Below are 17,328 nucleotides of genomic sequence, written 5' to 3'. Positions count from 1 at the left end.
CTTTGTGTTGGTTTATGATCGAGAGATGTTTACCGACTCTTGACCTAGGTTTTCATCCAAACTTGTTTGTTAGCTAGAGATAGTAATGAATGATTTTGTTCACCATAAGGTTGAACCAAAAAGTTGTCATTTTGATAGATTGTGTTCGAGAGAAACAATGGATCAAAAATGGCAAAACTCACAATGTGTGTTCGAGAGAAACATGTTGAGAGGACTTTGTGAAATGATTTATCATCTAAAGGAGTTTATAAGATTGTTGACCGAGTAAATACATGCAAAGTGATCATTGAAACCTAACTTTGGCAATATTTCTCATTTATTCAAAACATAACTTTTACCGCAATTTATTACTTTTTATGCAAGATAACTTGATTAAAACCAAAACCCTATTGTTACATTGAGCTAAGATTAATACAACCATCGAACGGCGGTGATATCTTACAATCCCTGTGGATACGATAACAAAAACCCTACACGAAATATACTTTCAACAAAATGGCGCCGTTGCCGGGGATTGTAAATTGATATTGCGAGCATCGCAATGGTTGTTTAAGTTTTAGCTTGTTAATTTTTGACTTGTGCTTGTAATTTGTTTGGTTTAGTGTGCAGCTTATGTTTTATGCGAGGGCAAATCCCTGTGGACGAACTTCTTTTTGATCCTGAGATCGAGAGAACCGCAAGGAGGCTCAATAGCAAAACGAGACGTAGGAGGCAACAGGCTAGACAACGCCAAGAGCAAGGAGAAAGTTCTTCAACCACAAATCCACCACCATTCATACCAAACATGGAGCCACAACCACCACCACCTATTTCTACTCCATGTATCAATAGTCCAAGGAACACCGCTCAGTTTGCCAACCACACAGGAAGGCAAGCTGAGATGAAAACGGGAACTTTGAATTTATTATATGGGAGTCCATTCACCGGAATGGACCATGAAGACCCATTTGCTTTTCTCACAAAATTTTATGAGATAGCATTGGCTGCCGGAGTGGATCAGGCTCAGGAGCTTCCGTTATTCAGACGATTATTTCCCCACGCTTTGCTCGGTAAAGCAAAGGATTGGTACCTAGATCAAACACCAGCCGTAATGACAGACTGGAACGTGTTAGAAGAGAAATTCATTGAAAGATTTTTCTCCCATAACCGATTCATGGAATCAAAGACGGCCATCTCAGTGTTTTCTCAAGGAACCAGTGAATCTTTGAATGAAGCGTGGGAAAGATTCAAGTCCATGCTTCGGAAATGTAAAGGGCATGGATTTGATGAAATGACTCAAATCCATATCTTCAGAAATGGACTTCAACCAAACTGCAAAATGTTGTTGGATGCTACCTCGGGTGGCTCTTTATTGTCAAAAAGTGCCGAAGAAGCCACGAACATTATAAATCGAATGGCTTTGAATGATCTTCAGAGTCAAAGTCGAGGAAATTCTTTGAAGAAGGCGGGAGTGCTTGAGCTAGGGACGAACGATGCCATCCTTGCCCAAAACAAGCTCATCTCACAACAAGTGGAACTCTTAACGCAACAAATCAAAGAGTTAAGAGAACCGTCAAAAGCTAAACAAATAGCTTGTTGTGAACTTTGTAAAGGTGAACATGACACCGGATTTTGTCCACCTCCCGGTTTTGACGAAGTAAACTACATGGCCAATCAACGGGACTATCAACCGAGACAACAACAACAACCTTATCAACCGCACCCTCAAAATCAACAACAACAATTCCAAGGGAACCAAGGGTTCCAACCTAGAAGCAACTATTATCATAACCAAGGTTATGGAGGTGGTTCTTCTAGCCGTCAAAACCCTCCCCAAAATCCTTATCAACCTCAACCTCAACAACCGCCGGTCGTAACTTCTAAATTGGAAGAGACATTGACGCAATTCATGCAAATGTCAATGGCTAACCAAAAGAGCAATGACGCGGCCATAAAAAATCTCGAGACTCAAGTTGGGCAACTTGCTAAGCAACTCGCGGAACAACAAACCGGTCCTTCCTTTTCGGCAAACACGCAAACAAATCCTAATGCACATTGTAAGGCGATCATGACGAGAAGTGGGAGGGAGTTGGGTAGTGAGAATGAAAAAAGAGTTGAGATTGAACAAAGAGAGAAAGAGAAAGAAATTGAGGAGGAAAATGTTGATGGTGAAGTAGGAGTGTGGAGTGATGGTGAAGAAGTTGAAAAGAATCAAAATAATGGTGAAGTTGAAAAAGAAACAGGTGTGGAGATGGGGAAAAACACAAGTGATGAGGTAATGAGGGAGGTAGTGAAAAAGCCTAGATGGAAGAGTGCTAGAATTGCAAAGGGAAAGGAGGTAGTGAGCGTTACTCCTATCCAAAACCTTCCTTATCCTCATGCTCCTTCCAAAAGGGAGAATGAACGGTATTACGCCCGGTTCATGGATATTTTTAAACAGTTGCAAATCAACATTCTGTTTGCCGAAGCCTTGGAACAAATGCCCAAGTATGCCAAATTCATGAAGGACATACTAACCAAAAAGCGGAGGTATACGGAACCGGAGACCATCGTCCTTGATGCGAGCTGTAGTGCCATTATTCAAAGGACGCTTCCTAAGAAAGAGGTTGATCCGGGAAGAGTTACATTTCCGGTTAAAATTGGTGACGTTTATGTCGGGAAGGGACTTATTGACTTGGGGTCGAGCATTAATCTTATACCTTTGTCAATTATCAAGAGGCTTGGCAACATTGAGATTAAGTCCATCCGAATGACGTTGCAATTGGCGGATAAATCGACAACCCATCCTCATGGCGTAGCCCAAGATGTTTTGGTGAAGGTCGACAAATTCTTTTTCCCGGTCGATTTTATTGTTATTGATATGGAGGAAGATGATGATGCTCCGCTCATCTTGGGCCGACCATTCATGAAGACCGCGAGAATGATGATAGATGTTGATGACGGGTTAATGAAGGTGCGAGTTCAAAATGAGGAAGTCACATTTGATCTATTCGAGGCGATGAAGCATTCAAAAGATAGAAATGATAGCTTTCGCATCGATGTGATTGAAGACGCTATTATGGAGGTTTCAAAGCATATTCATGAGATATCTCCTATGGAGTTAGCTCTCGACGACTCATTGGAGGTTTTCACTGTTGAAGAAGAGCTAGCTCTTGAGGAATGCTTAAAGGAACTTGATAGTTTAGACGACCTACAACCATGGGAAGTAGAGGAAGAAAACTTGAAGAAGGAGGTCATTGACGAAAAAGCGCCAATTGAATTAAAAGTGTTACCTTCGACTTTGAAGTATGTGTTTCTAGATGAGACCGAGGCAAAGCCGGTCATCATAAGCAACCTTTTGACAAAAGAAGAAGAAGCCCGTCTAATCATTGTGCTAAAAACCAATCAAGAAGCTATGGGTTGGACTCTTTCCGATCTAAAAGGAATTAGTCCATCCTATTGTATGCACAAGATTTTGATGGAGGAGGATTTTAAGCCGGTGGCTCAACCACAACGCCGCTTAAATCCTACGATGAAGGAGGTTGTAAGAAAGGAAGTTGTGAAGCTATTGGATGCGGGAATGATTTACCCGATCTCGGATAGTCCGTGGGTTAGTCCCGTGCACGTGGTTCCGAAGAAGGGTGGAATGACCGTAATCCGAAATGACAAAGACGAATTGATCCCGACTAAAGTTGCAACGGGGTGGAGAATGTGTATAGATTATAGACGGTTGAATACCGCGACTCGAAAGGACCATTTTCCACTCCCATTTATGGATCAAATGCTCGAAAGACTATCGGGCCAACAATACTATTGTTTTTTAGACGGCTACTCCGGGTACAACCAAATTGCGGTTGACCCGGTTGATCATGAGAAGACGGCTTTCACGTGTCCGTTTGGAGTGTTCGCATACAGAAAAATGCCCTTTGGGCTGTGCAATGCACCGACGACCTTCCAACGATGTGTCCAAGCCATTTTTGCCGATCTGATAGAGAAAACAATGGAAGTCTTCATGGATGACTTCTCGGTATTTGGTGGGACGTTTAGTCTATGCTTGGCAAATTTGAAGACGGTGTTGGAAAGATGTGTGAAGACCAATTTGGTGCTTAATTGGGAGAAATGTCACTTCATGGTGACCGAGGGGATCGTGCTAGGCCACAAAGTCTCTAGAAGGGGGCTTGAAGTGGATAGAGCTAAGGTTGAAGTAATTGAAAAATTACCCCCTCCGGTGAATGTGAAGGGCATCCGTAGCTTTTTGGGGCACGCGGGGTTCTACCGGCGCTTTATCAAGGACTTCTCAAAGGTGGCTAAGCCTTTGAGCAATTTGCTCGCCAAGGACCAGGTATTTCTCTTCACCGAAGATTGTTTGCAAGCTTTTGAGGTTTTAAAAGAAAAATTGGTTACCGCTCCAATAATAGTCGCTCCCGATTGGAATGAAAATTTTGAACTAATGTGTGACGCGAGTGACTATGCTGTTGGAGCGGTACTTGGCCAAAGAAAAGACAAAACTTTCCATGCGATACATTATGCGAGTAAGGTTCTTAACAAGGCCCAAATAAATTATGCCACAACGGAAAAAGAACTACTTGCAATAGTGTATGCGCTAGAAAAGTTTAGGTCTTATCTTATAGGGTCTAAAGTCGTTGTGTACATCGACCACGCGACGATTAAATATCTGCTAACCAAGCCGGATTCGAAGCAAAGGCTCATCCGTTGGATCCTCTTGTTACAAGAATTCGATGTAGAAATCAAAGACAAGAAGGGGTCGAAAAACTTGGTAGCGGATCATTTATCCCGATTAGTGAACGTGGAGGTTACCGCGTCTGAAAAAGAAATCCGGGAAGAATTTCCTGATGAAAAACTGTTTAAGGTTCAAGTTAGGCCGTGGTTTGCAGACTTTGCGAACCACAAGGCTAGTGGTTTTGTGCCTGCCGACCTAACTTCGAACCAAAAAAGGAAGTTCCTTTCGGATGCGAAGTATTATGTTTGGGATGACCCATACTTGTTTAAGTTGGGTAGTGATAACCTGTTAAGGAGATGCGTAACTGGTGATGAAGCCCAGAGCATCCTTTGGCATTGTCACAACTCGCCTTATGGCGGACATTATAATGGGGTTAGAACGGCCACTAAAATTCTTCAATTGGGATTTTATTGGCCAACTATTTTCAAAGACGCACATACCCATGCGCAAATTTGTGACAGTTGCCAAAGAAGTGGTGGGATAGGTAAGAGAGATGAGATGCCTCTCCAAAATATCCAAGAAGTGGAAGTATTTGATTGTTGGGGCATAGATTTTGTAGGACCTTTCCCACCCTCTTATGGGAATGAGTACATGCTTGTCGTTGTCGATTATGTCTCTAAGTGGGTTGAGGCGATTGCCTCACCTCGGGCGGATGCCAAAACGGTGATAAATTTTTTGAAGAAAAACATATTCTCCCGTTTCGGAACCCCCCGAGTGTTGATAAGTGACGGAGGGTCACACTTTTGTAATGCACCTTTGGAAACTATTTTAAAACATTACGGTGTATCGCATAGGGTGACAACTCCGTATCACCCTCAGGCTAACGGGCAAGCTGAGGTCTCTAATCGAGAGATTAAGAGAATCCTCGAAAAAACCGTGTCTAATTCAAAAAAGGAGTGGTCCCAAAAATTGGACGAAGCATTATGGGCCTACCGTACGACCTTTAAAGCTCCAATTGGCCTAACTCCCTTTCAATTGGTATTTGGTAAAACTTGCCATTTGCCGGTTGAATTGGAGCACAAGGCCTTGTGGGCCCTAAAGTTTTTAAATTTTGAACATGAGTTGGCCGGTAACAAAAGGAAAGTGCAACTACTGGAGTTGGAGGAGATGCGCAATGCCGCATACCACTCAAGTTGGTTGTACAAGGAAAAGGCAAAGAAGTATCACGACAAGAAGCTCCGTAACAAAGAATTTGTGCCTGGACAATTGGTCCTATTGTTCAACTCCCGGTTGAAATTGCTTCCCGGGAAGTTGAAATCAAAGTGGTCGGGGCCATTTCGGGTGAAAGAAGTAAAAGAATATGGGGCTATTGTCATTGAAGACATAGACAAGAAAGATAGTTGGACAGTGAATGGCCAACGATTGAAAATTTATCTCGGCGGTCATGTGGATCGCGAGAGCTGTGCTCTACCGCTTGATGCTCCTCTGTGAGCATCACAACGTCGAGCTTAGCCGACGTTAAACAAGCGCTAGTTGGGAGGCACCCCAACATTGTAAGTATTTACTGTTTTATGTGTTGTGTTGTATTGAGTTACACTATGCTAAACCCGTGCATGATGCCCTTGCAAGTGCTGCATTTGCCAATGCACTTGCTGTCATGCTCGCTTGCAGCTCGCTAGGCGAGGCAGTAGCGAGCAGGCTCGCTAGCTGCTCGCTAGGCGAGGCAGCAGCGAGCGCTGCAGGACAGTTTTTTTTATTTAAATCTCAGCAGGGTCATTTTGCCCCAAACTTACAAAACTTTTCTGAACGGCTCTGCTGAGAAATTTGTGTTAAGCTTCTCAAACTCTCTCATCTGCATCTCTATCACCAACACTTGCTCTATTCGATCATTTGCGAACTCTACGCTCTTCACATTTCCGAATCCGTGTAACTAAGGTTTGCCCTACTACATTTTTCTTTTTGTTTGAACTCTAAATTTCAATTTGAATGGCAAATAGGATGAGTGTGGTATGGGAAACATTGAGGTTGCATGTGGTATTTTGGAGTTTGCAATTTTTGGAAATTTAGGTTTTCGAATTGGGGATTTATTTTTATTTTAGGTTTTGCATGCAATTAGGTAATCCCCAATAGCATAGAACGATTATTTGCTGGAGAAATCATTAGGTTCTGATGTTGGAACCCTTTGAGTAAGGGTTTTGGGGGAAAATCTCTGAACATGCTGAAAAACCCCAAAACCTGTAAGGTTCGCTAGCACTCGCTAGGCGAACCTGGGGCGAGCGTTCGCTGCCACTTCGCTAGGCGAAGCAGCAGCGAGCAAGGCAGTCTTTTAAATTATGCTTTGATGGCTAATCTGTTTGTTTGGTGTGTGTTGTTTCTTTGTATATTTTGCAGAATGGAGTCAAGGTCTGGAGCGGGTAAGAAAAGAAAGGGAGCGACTACTTCTCGGCCAGTGCCTATCCAGTTTGACCAAGACAAGTTTGTCGGCCCGAAGCAGGCCGCCAGATACATCGCTCTGGAGAAGCGGAAGATACTTCCAGAGAAGCGATTTCTGATCAACCCACAGGGCACTTACAGAAATTTCGCCGGGTTGATTGACGCGAAGAAATGGGATAGGTTGATTAGTCCCTTAGAGCATTACGACATAGCGACAGTGCGTGAATTTTATGCTAACGCACTGCCCGACGACGACGAGCCCTTTACTTGGGTATCTAAAGTGGTCGGGCGTCCAATTCCATTTGACCGGGATGCTATCAACCGAATCCTTGGGGAACCGCTCCAGCTGGGAGCTGACCAGAGAGACCAATACCACACCGACCTAAGGCTTCACCGAGATGTTCCTGCCATTACTACCGCCCTGCTTTTATCTGGGAAATCTGTTGAGGCGAACCCATCTGGGGTTCCAGTGAGGTATCACCGGGAGGACATGACTCCCATGGCTCAACTGTTACTGCTCTTGGTATTGACCAACATCCAGCCTAAATCACACACCTCTACTGTGCCGATCCCAGTGGCACATTTGGTCCATTCCATCCTCACCAATGTCGAGATCGATGTGGCGAGGATCATCGCAAATGAGCTGAAGTCCGTGGTCGAGAGCGGGCTTAAGTCGGGAGCTCGTGTTAATTGTCCCCTAGCTTTCCCGTGTTTGATCATGAGTTTATGCGTTCAGGCAAGGGTGAGACTTCCGTCTCGTGGGCAGGTAAGAATCCTGTCACCTATCGATGATCGGTATGTGGCCAAATATTGTCGAGCAAAGACTACCGGTGGCAGTGCAGCCTCAGGAAGTACCCGGACTTCTGATGGTCCTGGTACTTCTACTCCTGGACTTGATCCCTACCTCAGAGCTGTGTGCGACTACAGTTTTGAGTGGATGGCGGCATCCCAGAGAGCCATGACAGATATGCACAACTGTATGCAGAGGTTAGAACTGCGAGGGAATGACCCCACCGGTGCTCAGGCATTGTTGGCGCGTGAGCAGTTTCTGCTTAACGCCAACTGGCCTGTGGACAGGCCTGTCTATGGTGAGGGGGTGGGTGCTGATGCTGCTGATGCTGATGATGCTGATGATGATGATGATGTTGATGATGAGGCTACCGGTTCTGAGGCCGATAGCGAGGAGGAGTCCTGAGCCCTTAGTGGGTTAAGTTTTTGTATTTTTTTCAGTTTTTATGTCATTTCTATTTGTATTTTCGGATTTTGTATCTTGATTTTGGGTTGTACTATTGGGGTGTTTTGTCCCCCATGAACAAATTTATATTTTCAGTTAATGTTATTTAGTTATGTTTTTAATTTTGTGTGTTTAATAAATTTTTGGTTGATTGAGTGGCAAACCCTTCTAGATTGGTTGCTCCTCAAGAAGTACCCAATGAAGGTGCATCCGAGCTTGGATGGCAATGATAAGAATAAACAAGTGAATGAGGCTAAGGTACATGGTTACCTTCGGCTAGAATTTTAGAATGCATTAGGAACTTTACTCTTTTTGGTAAATTGAATATTGTCTTTTTGCATTATAATTGAATGAATGTTTCATCTAGAACTTAAAACCACTAATTGTGAGGAAACCTCCATTGTACACTTAAATGCTGGATTCTAATAAGTTTTGTTGATTCATGAGATTCATGCTTTGTCTTTTATTATTGTGAAATTGTGGAAGCAATTAGAAATGATCAAGGCATTTGTTTTCTTTTGAGCACAACTACATCCAAAAACAACTTACCTGTGAGCAGAGAGAGTATTTGTTAACCCCTTTGAGCTTAAACAGTTGAATCTCGGCTTGAAATAAAGCGAGATCTCAAAAATCTTTTTTTACAATCCGGAAAATCTTGATTATTGTTCTTTTGCCGTAAAAAGTTAAGAGCATTCACTTAGGGTAAGTAAGAAATAAGTTGGGGAGAACGAAAAAGAATTGGTAAGTACCACAACTCTTGAAAAAGAAAAGAAAAACCGAGCAAGCATAAAAAAATGTATGTATAGAAAATATAGAAAAGAAACATCTGTTTTGTATAGTTGATGTGAAAGAAAAGAACAAAAATAGAAAGAATGAAAATGAATGCTTGCTTGGAAGAAAAATAGTGAAAAATAAAAATTGAGTTGTGGAATATGTGTTGTGAAGGTTACAAATAAGAAACAAAGGAAACAAAGTCGAGTAGTGTGAATATTATTGTGAATGTCTCTTTTGCATCGGCACTTTCGTTTCAATGGCCTTAGAAATGTCCCTTGTTTGTTAACCTAGCCAAGCTGCACCCTAAAAGCCCTTAGTGATCTTTATGCTTCCACAGTACCATTTATAATTGTTAGACATTGTATGAATCTATTTGTTTTCTTCATTGTTTGTTAGAGAGTGAGATTATTCCCGCGGTTGCAAACGCGTAAAATCTTCATTCCTTATTCGAAGAGGAGAGATAGGATGATTCATTCAGAATAGTATTGTTGTAGATAGATAAATATTTTGCATTGCTATTTAAGTTTTAGTTCTTATGTATTATTTTATTCGAACCGTTGGAAACTTGTATTTGCTGATTTCGCTTGTGTTTGAGCCGTTTATCCAACTTCGGAGAAACCAGTTTCTTAAAGCAAATCCTCTTGTCCTGCAAGAGGCATACTTTGCTTGAGGACAAGCAAGAATCTAGTTGGGGAGAGTTGTTAGATGCCCAAATGTGCTTATTTGAGCTATCATATGTGGGCATCTTTCACTCTTTTTCCTTGCTAAAATTGTCAAAACCACAATTGTTTTACATGGAATGCATTACATTGATAAACAAGCTTGGTGCCTTTGATTTGTGTGTTATTGTGCAGGAAAAAGGCATGAACTAATTGAAAATGAAGACACAAGAAAATTGGCAAAGGAACCAAAGAATACAAGCATTTCATCAGCCTGCTCGCTAGGCGAGCTCCAGGAGAAAAGCTCCAGTAAATTGTCAAATTAATTCGCCAGGCGAGCTAAAGGCGAAGGTGGTAGCGAGTTCATTCTGTTTTGGTGAAAAGCGCAGCCAGCACTCACTCGCTAGGCGAAGCTCTAGCGAGTCCCCAGCGAGCATTCCAGTAGCAAAACCTCTCAACCTCGCTGGGGCGAAGGTTGAAGCGTGTCCTTCGCTAGGCGAAGGTATGTTCGCTAGGCGAACATGACAGTTCAAGCAGACCCTGTTTCTCTGGGCGCAGGTGCCTTATGTGCCCATACTAGACCCTCGCTAGGCGAGCCATTCTGCTCGCCTAGCGAACATGACAGCCCAGCAGGGGTCTATAAGTAGCAAGTGCCACTTTTGAGCACCATACCTCATTTTTACCAACTTTTTCCACTTTTGTACTTTCTTCTAGATATTTTTGCAGCATTGTTCTTGGGATCTTTTATGCCCTAGTTTTCATTTCTCTTCATCTTAGAACCATCTTCCACAAAAAGAAGGTGGATTCCCATCCAACTTCGATTATCCGACTTGGATGTTGATCAACCTTCTTTCCTTACTTGCCGACCAAGCTACCATGAAAATGAGTAGCTAAGTCATCCATTTGTCAAGGTTAGATGTAGGTGATTACTAGCTTTGTGTGTAAATGTAAGGATCCTCATATGTAAACTCTTTAATGGTAAATATATGATGAAAACTTTGTTTCTATTTAAAACTCTTTGTGTTGGTTTATGATCGAGAGATGTTTACCGACTCTTGACCTAGGTTTTCATCCAAACTTGTTTGTTAGCTAGAGATAGTAATGAATGATTTTGTTCACCATAAGGTTGAACCAAAAAGTTGTCATTTTGATAGATTGTGTTCGAGAGAAACAATGGATCAAAAATGGCAAAACTCACAATGTGTGTTCGAGAGAAACATGTTGAGAGGACTTTGTGAAATGATTTATCATCTAAAGGAGTTTATAAGATTGTTGACCGAGCAAATACATGCAAAGTGATCATTGAAACCTAACTTTGGCAATATTTCTCATTTATTCAAAACATAACTTTTACCGCAATTTATTACTTTTTATGCAAGATAACTTGATTAAAACCAAAACCCTATTGTTACATTGAGCTAAGATTAATACAACCATCGAACAGCGGTGATATCTTACAATTCCTGTGGATACGATAACAAAAACCCTACACGAAATATACTTTCAACAGCTTGTTACCTAGCCAGGCACCTGTCTGAAGTCCTCCTTAAGAGGCAATGTTTGTGCTTGTTTATTTTTGTCCCCAAGCAGGTAAAGACCTCTATGAGGCAATTGGCGGATAAGAGAGATATGCAATCTATCTCCCGCTCTTCTGTTGAGTCATCCCTCTGCTCACACCACTGTGTTGATGCATTGGGATACAAACCCAAGATCTTGTACAGTTGTACAGTTGTGTCAGTGTCTTAAAGTGTAGAAGGGTTCCCACTTTTTGGACCCACACTTCTTTGTCTAAAGCTCTCCCTGGCCAGGGATAAGAGCTGTGAAGTCTTATCTTCACCCACCTTTCCTCAGCTTCACCTTGGCTCTCAATGTCAAGGTTAAGAGAAAAACTCACCCTGCACAGTTGGCTTGCTCTTGCAGCCCCACCCTTGTTTGAGCCTCACTTGTGTGCATATAGTGCGTGCTGTTTGTGATCATTTACTATTGCTTGTGCTTTAGGATAGGCTTGATTCCTGTGCAAGTTAGTTAGAAACCTTAACTTAGGGATGAATTTGCATGATAACATCTAGGCTCGAGTCGTAGTCTCCCTAGTTGTGTCTCCCTCTGTTATCTGGTTAGGCTAGTCCTGTATCCCTTCGTAGGGGAACTACGTCGCCCTGATCCTCATACCAGATGAGGTACGTAGGCAGGAGATGAGCAGATCTCTCCGGGCGCCTGTGTCTTTGTTTTGTGTTGTTGTGTGCTTGGAAGCTGATGTAAGTCCATCGAGTTGCATTCGGGTTCTAGTGTGGGTTTGTTGGTTCGGATGTTGATGTAAGTCCAGTGATTGGCATTCGGGCTCCATGTTTGCCTTCTTGTGTGTGTTTTGGTTTGGATGCTGATGTAAGTCCAGTGATTGGCATTCGGGCTCCATGTTTGCCTTCGCCTGTGTTTGTTTGTGTGCGTGTTAGCCGAGCTACGGATGCTCTGATTCTTCTTTGTCCAAGAAGATACGTATGCATAGGATGCAACATCCTAGCGAGCATGTTTTCCCCCAGTCCGAACTACTTCGACTCTGATGTCTATGCCTGATAGACTAAGTATGCCCAGGATGCGATATCCTGCCGAGTCAGTCTTGTTTGTTTTCTTGTGTCTCTTTCAGCCAGTGTTTGTTTGTTTATGAGCAGTGTTTTAGCAACCATTTTCCCTTCCTATTGTGCGTGGATCCCGTCGAGTACGACGGATGCGTAGGGGTGCTAATACCTTCCCTTCGCATAACCGACTCCCGATCCCATTCTCTTTGGTCGCGAGACCATGCTTTTTCCAGGTTTACTTCGAGCGTTTCCTTTCCCTCTTTTGGGATAAATAACGCACGGTGGCGGCTCTGTTGTTCTTGTTTTCCCGCCGGTTTTTCGCGTAATGCGACAAGAGGCATTGTAGAAAGTGCTCGAGCAAGCTTATGTTGAGCATGACGTTACTGTGGATCAGTTTGAGCATATTATTGCCAACATCACTTCTTGCAATAATTTGAGTTTTTGTGATGAAAAGCTTCCTGAGGAAGGAAGAAATCACAATCTGGCACTCCATATTTCGATGAATTGTAAGGAGGACACTATGTCCAATGTGTTGGTTGACACTGGGTCGTCATTGAACGTGCTTCCAAAGTCAACTTTGTCTAAACTTCCCTACCAAGGCGCCCCAACGAGGTACAAAGGCGTGATTGTTAAAGCGTTTGATGGTTCCCGTAAAACCGTCATTGGTGAAGTGGACCTTCCAATTAAGATAGGTCCGAGTGATTTCTAAATTACTTTTCAAGTAATGGATATTCACCCGGCCTATAGTTGTTTATTGGGAAGGTCATGGATTCATGAAGCTGGAGCGGTAACGTCTACTCTACACCAAAAGCTTAAATTTGTGAAGAACGACAAGCTTGTCGTTGTTGGTGGAGAGAAAGCGCTATTGGTGAGACATTTGTCATCCTTTTCTTATGTCGAAGCTAAGGAGGAGGCTGGAACGCTTGTCGTACCCCAAATTTTGACCACCTTTTCATTTTTATTTTCATCCGACACTAACACATTCAGAGCATATCAGTCATCTGGTCAAATGACCTAAAAAAGTCAAAGGGATACCATTTTAACTTTTTAGTCCCTCTTAGGAGTTGATTTTAGTTAGGGGTATTATTTAGATTTTTGAAAATAAAAAAACATAACTTGTAGGACCATGCTAAAAAGGGTATTAGTATTAAATTTTAGGAAAGTTAGTAGGGTTAGTAATCAAGATAATATGTCTTATTTAAAAAAAATCAACTAATTAGGGATAGTATTTACTTAATAAAATTATAAATTGATAAATTTATAGAGATTTTAATATTATTAATATAATTAACTTTCACTAACATATTAGTATCATGGTTCCCTTATATTTCAATTAAATAGATTGGCTTGTTTGGTAGAAGAGTATGTGAAAGATGTTATAATGGAGTGGTCTTGAGTTCAAATCCTACCTTTCCCATTTATTTTTATTATTTAATATTTTTTCTCTCTTATTTATTTCCTACTTTTACTTCTATTTTTATGTGCAAAATATCAAACAAATTGTATTTTTCTATTAATTTTTGTATTTTTAATTAGGCATTTAAAAAAAATTAATTTTCAGTTTTTCGTTTTTAATTAAAAAATGGTCAAAATATCATAAAATAAAAAGATTTGAAAATATTTTGTTCCCATTTTATTTTAGGATAGCAATCCAATGTCAGAAATTAGTAATTTAATTTTTAATATAAAATATATATATATATATATATATATATATATATATATATATATATATATATATATATAAAATATATTTAGAGATTTTATCCCTTTTTATATTATTTCATTTTTAGGATAATATTTTTTATTTTTTTGGAAAGAATTAACATGAGTAATTACATAAAGCAAAAATAAAATAAAATAAAAAATTAAGTTTATTGCCTAATTTTCGTTTCTCTTTTTAATCAAGTTTTAAATTTTTTACCTTTATATATTTTAATTTAAGAAACTCAGAAAAATCATTAATTTTATTGGTTTTATTTTAAATATTTTTTGCATATCATTAAAGACAAATATAACATTTTAGGAAATATCTATTTCTATTAATTAAAATAATTAAAATTCAAATCAAATAAAATATATTTTTAAACTTTTGATTATTTTAATTAACTGTTTGAATCAAAATTAAATAAATTCATTTATGAGCTCTTGATTATTTTTGTTGATTATAATTACCTGCTCTTAAAAAAAAATCTAACTTAATTACTTATACTATAAATAGTCTCCTCTATTGTACGATCAAACAACCATTTAACAAAATTATAAGCTTCAATCTCAAACCACAACATCAACCTTAACCAGCAAAATTCCAATCAAACACAAATCATTTCAAATAACCAAATTCCACATCATCTTCATAAAACTTTCCATACCTTCACTAACATTCATTCACAATTCCAAAACATAAATCAAAAGAATATAATTCAATTTCATAAGCACTTGGATTCAAAACAAACAAAAAAAGAAAATAGAAGGAAGAGGAGATCGATACACCAACGAACACAACACTGCCAAAAGCTGCTTCTAAATCACGACTTGTACTGCTGAACTTCCAGTCGCTCTACAGACGATGTCAGATCCGGTCGTCAACAACCTTCCGTCGCAGCATCCGACGGACATCACACTCAACCTCAGCAACATCGCCGCTGAAGACGAACACGGCCACACCTCCCCTCAACCGCCGCTCTCCTCCCGCAGTCACCGCGGGTTGTTCCGGATTCGTCATATTTTTGTAAGATTCGCTTTTCCTTTATATTGAATCTAATTGTTCGGTTATGAGTGATTGTGTATTGTTCTGCTTTGATATTTGTTTGTTAGCATGAATTTATTATAAATTGGAGTGAACTTTTTTTCTCTCTGTTTCATAAGCACAGAGGAAGATTAATGAATGAGGAGAGAGGGACGTAGAGGGACGATCCCCTTTTTTCCATCACATGCATATTTGAGGAAATATTTATTTCTATTAATTTTGCATTATTTAATATTTGTAATTGGCCACGTGTCGATAGATGATTGGTTGAGGGATCCAATTTGAGAACAAGAGAAAATGAGATGCGGTATAAATCAATTGAAGAGCAGGATATGTTTTTTTTTACTCACTGAAGGTGCACTTGAATTCCACTCTTAAGTTACATTTTAATTGGTGTTTGATTCATGATTCTTAAAAAAAATATATATATATGTTTTAGTCTATAAAAAAAAAAGACAAAGTGTTTAATTAAGTATAATTTAAATTAGTAATTAATTAGCATAATTGGGAATAATTGGGTTAATTTGAAATTAGTTAGTTTAAAAATCAGGATATATCCTTTTAAATAATAAGGAACAAAAAAAATGGGTCTAATCATGGGATATTATTTAATTAGGTAATTAGGGTTAATTTATGGGATAACTATAAGATAATTATGGAATAAAATTACGGATAATCTTTAGGGTTTTAAGGGATATAAAAATGGGATAAAATCGGGATATGGGATATATCTTATTAAATCTAACTTAATTTATTTTTATTAATTATATTATATTATATTTATAAATTTAATGGGATAAGAATGTGGGATAAAATTGTTTTGTTTTCAAGGGTTAAATCAGGAATAAAATCAGGATAAACAAAATCATGTCTAATGAAATATGAATAAAAAATGTGGGATAATTTTGGGATAGAAACTTGGAATACAAAATATGGGATAATTTTGGGATAAAAAAATTTGGGATAATTATGGGATTAAAAAAATTAGGGATAATTATGGGATAAAATTTAGGGGTAATTTCTAGAGTTTTAAGGGATGCAAATTATAAATAAAATTGGGATAAGGGATATATCTTATTATATTTTATTTAATTTTCTTAATTTAATTAAATTGTATTTTCAAATCAAATGGGACAAAGATGTGGGATAAAATTATGAGATAAATTTCTAGGGTTTTAGAGATAAAAAAAATAAGGGATAAGGAATATGTTATTAACCTTTTAATATTTTTATTAATTGAATATATAATATCATTATTAATTAAAGAATAATAATTAGAACACGATGGGATATAATTAGGGATATTTTATGGGATAATATGGGATTAAATTCTATGACAAATTCTAAGGGTTTTAAAGGGATAAAAGTTGGGGTACGGAATATATTATCTAAGAGATACATTATTTATTTTCTTAAATAAACTAGATGTTATATTTTTGAATTAAATAATTGGGATAAAATTGATCTCAACACACTTCAAATTATAAGTCCTCTACCCTGAGGTATTGAGGCATTTTAAAAATCAATCATTTCTCCGCCCCCGATGCGTGAGAGTTTTCAAGGGATAAAAACGACAAAACAAACAATTATTTTCTAGACGAACTACGGGGCTCTGATCCTTCAATAAACTTGAGGGTACGTAGGCATAGAGTTGTAAGACTCTAGCGAGTATAATAATCAAAAATAATTTTTAGGGATTCTCTTACTATAATAATAAAATATTTTTTGTAAATAAATAAATAATTAAACAATTAATAAATATTAAAGCAAACTTTCCTTATAAACACACTAACCCTCGAACTAAAGGAGGATCCCATTGAGTACAATGGAGGTAAGGGGTGCCTAACACCTTCCCCTTACTTAACTGACTCCCGAACCTAGTCTCTTACTCTTAACTATTAGGTTTTATCATTATTTCCCTGTTCCTTAGGAACAAATAAAGGATGGTGGTGACTCTGTCATTTTTCCAGCCGCGACAACGCTGTTCTAAGCCTTGTCTATTATTGATGAAGTAAAGAAAATTGGGGACCCCATGTCTTCTTTAAAGCATGCACAAAGGGCTATTGAGGCTGGCAGCATTGACCAGTGGGGCCGAATGATAGAGATTGTTGAGAACAAGAATAGGGCTGGATTGGGATTTCAACTAGGATCGTTCAACGTCAAAACTGAAGATGTGCAACCGAGTTTTCATAGTGGAAGGTTCATTCATGGGAATGATCAACACTCAGCTGTTGTGATTGAGGACGGTGACGATGAAGACCAAGTTT

The 17,328-nt window shown here is 39.2% G+C and overlaps 1 pseudogene; it reads left to right on the top strand.

Annotated features, from left to right (window-relative positions):
* The window catches only part of LOC127090739 (uncharacterized), a 48,136-nt pseudogene extending 34,428 nt beyond the window's left edge, over window positions 1-13,708 (top strand).
* Window positions 13,709-17,328: the final 3,620 nt, after the last annotated feature.

This window comes from Lathyrus oleraceus, chromosome 1 (genome assembly GCF_024323335.1).
Source record: "Lathyrus oleraceus cultivar Zhongwan6 chromosome 1, CAAS_Psat_ZW6_1.0, whole genome shotgun sequence".
NCBI classification, from domain to species: Eukaryota; Viridiplantae; Streptophyta; class Magnoliopsida; order Fabales; family Fabaceae; genus Lathyrus; species Lathyrus oleraceus.
Note: the sequence above shows the minus strand (reverse complement) of the source record. Positions and strands in the feature narration are given on the sequence as shown.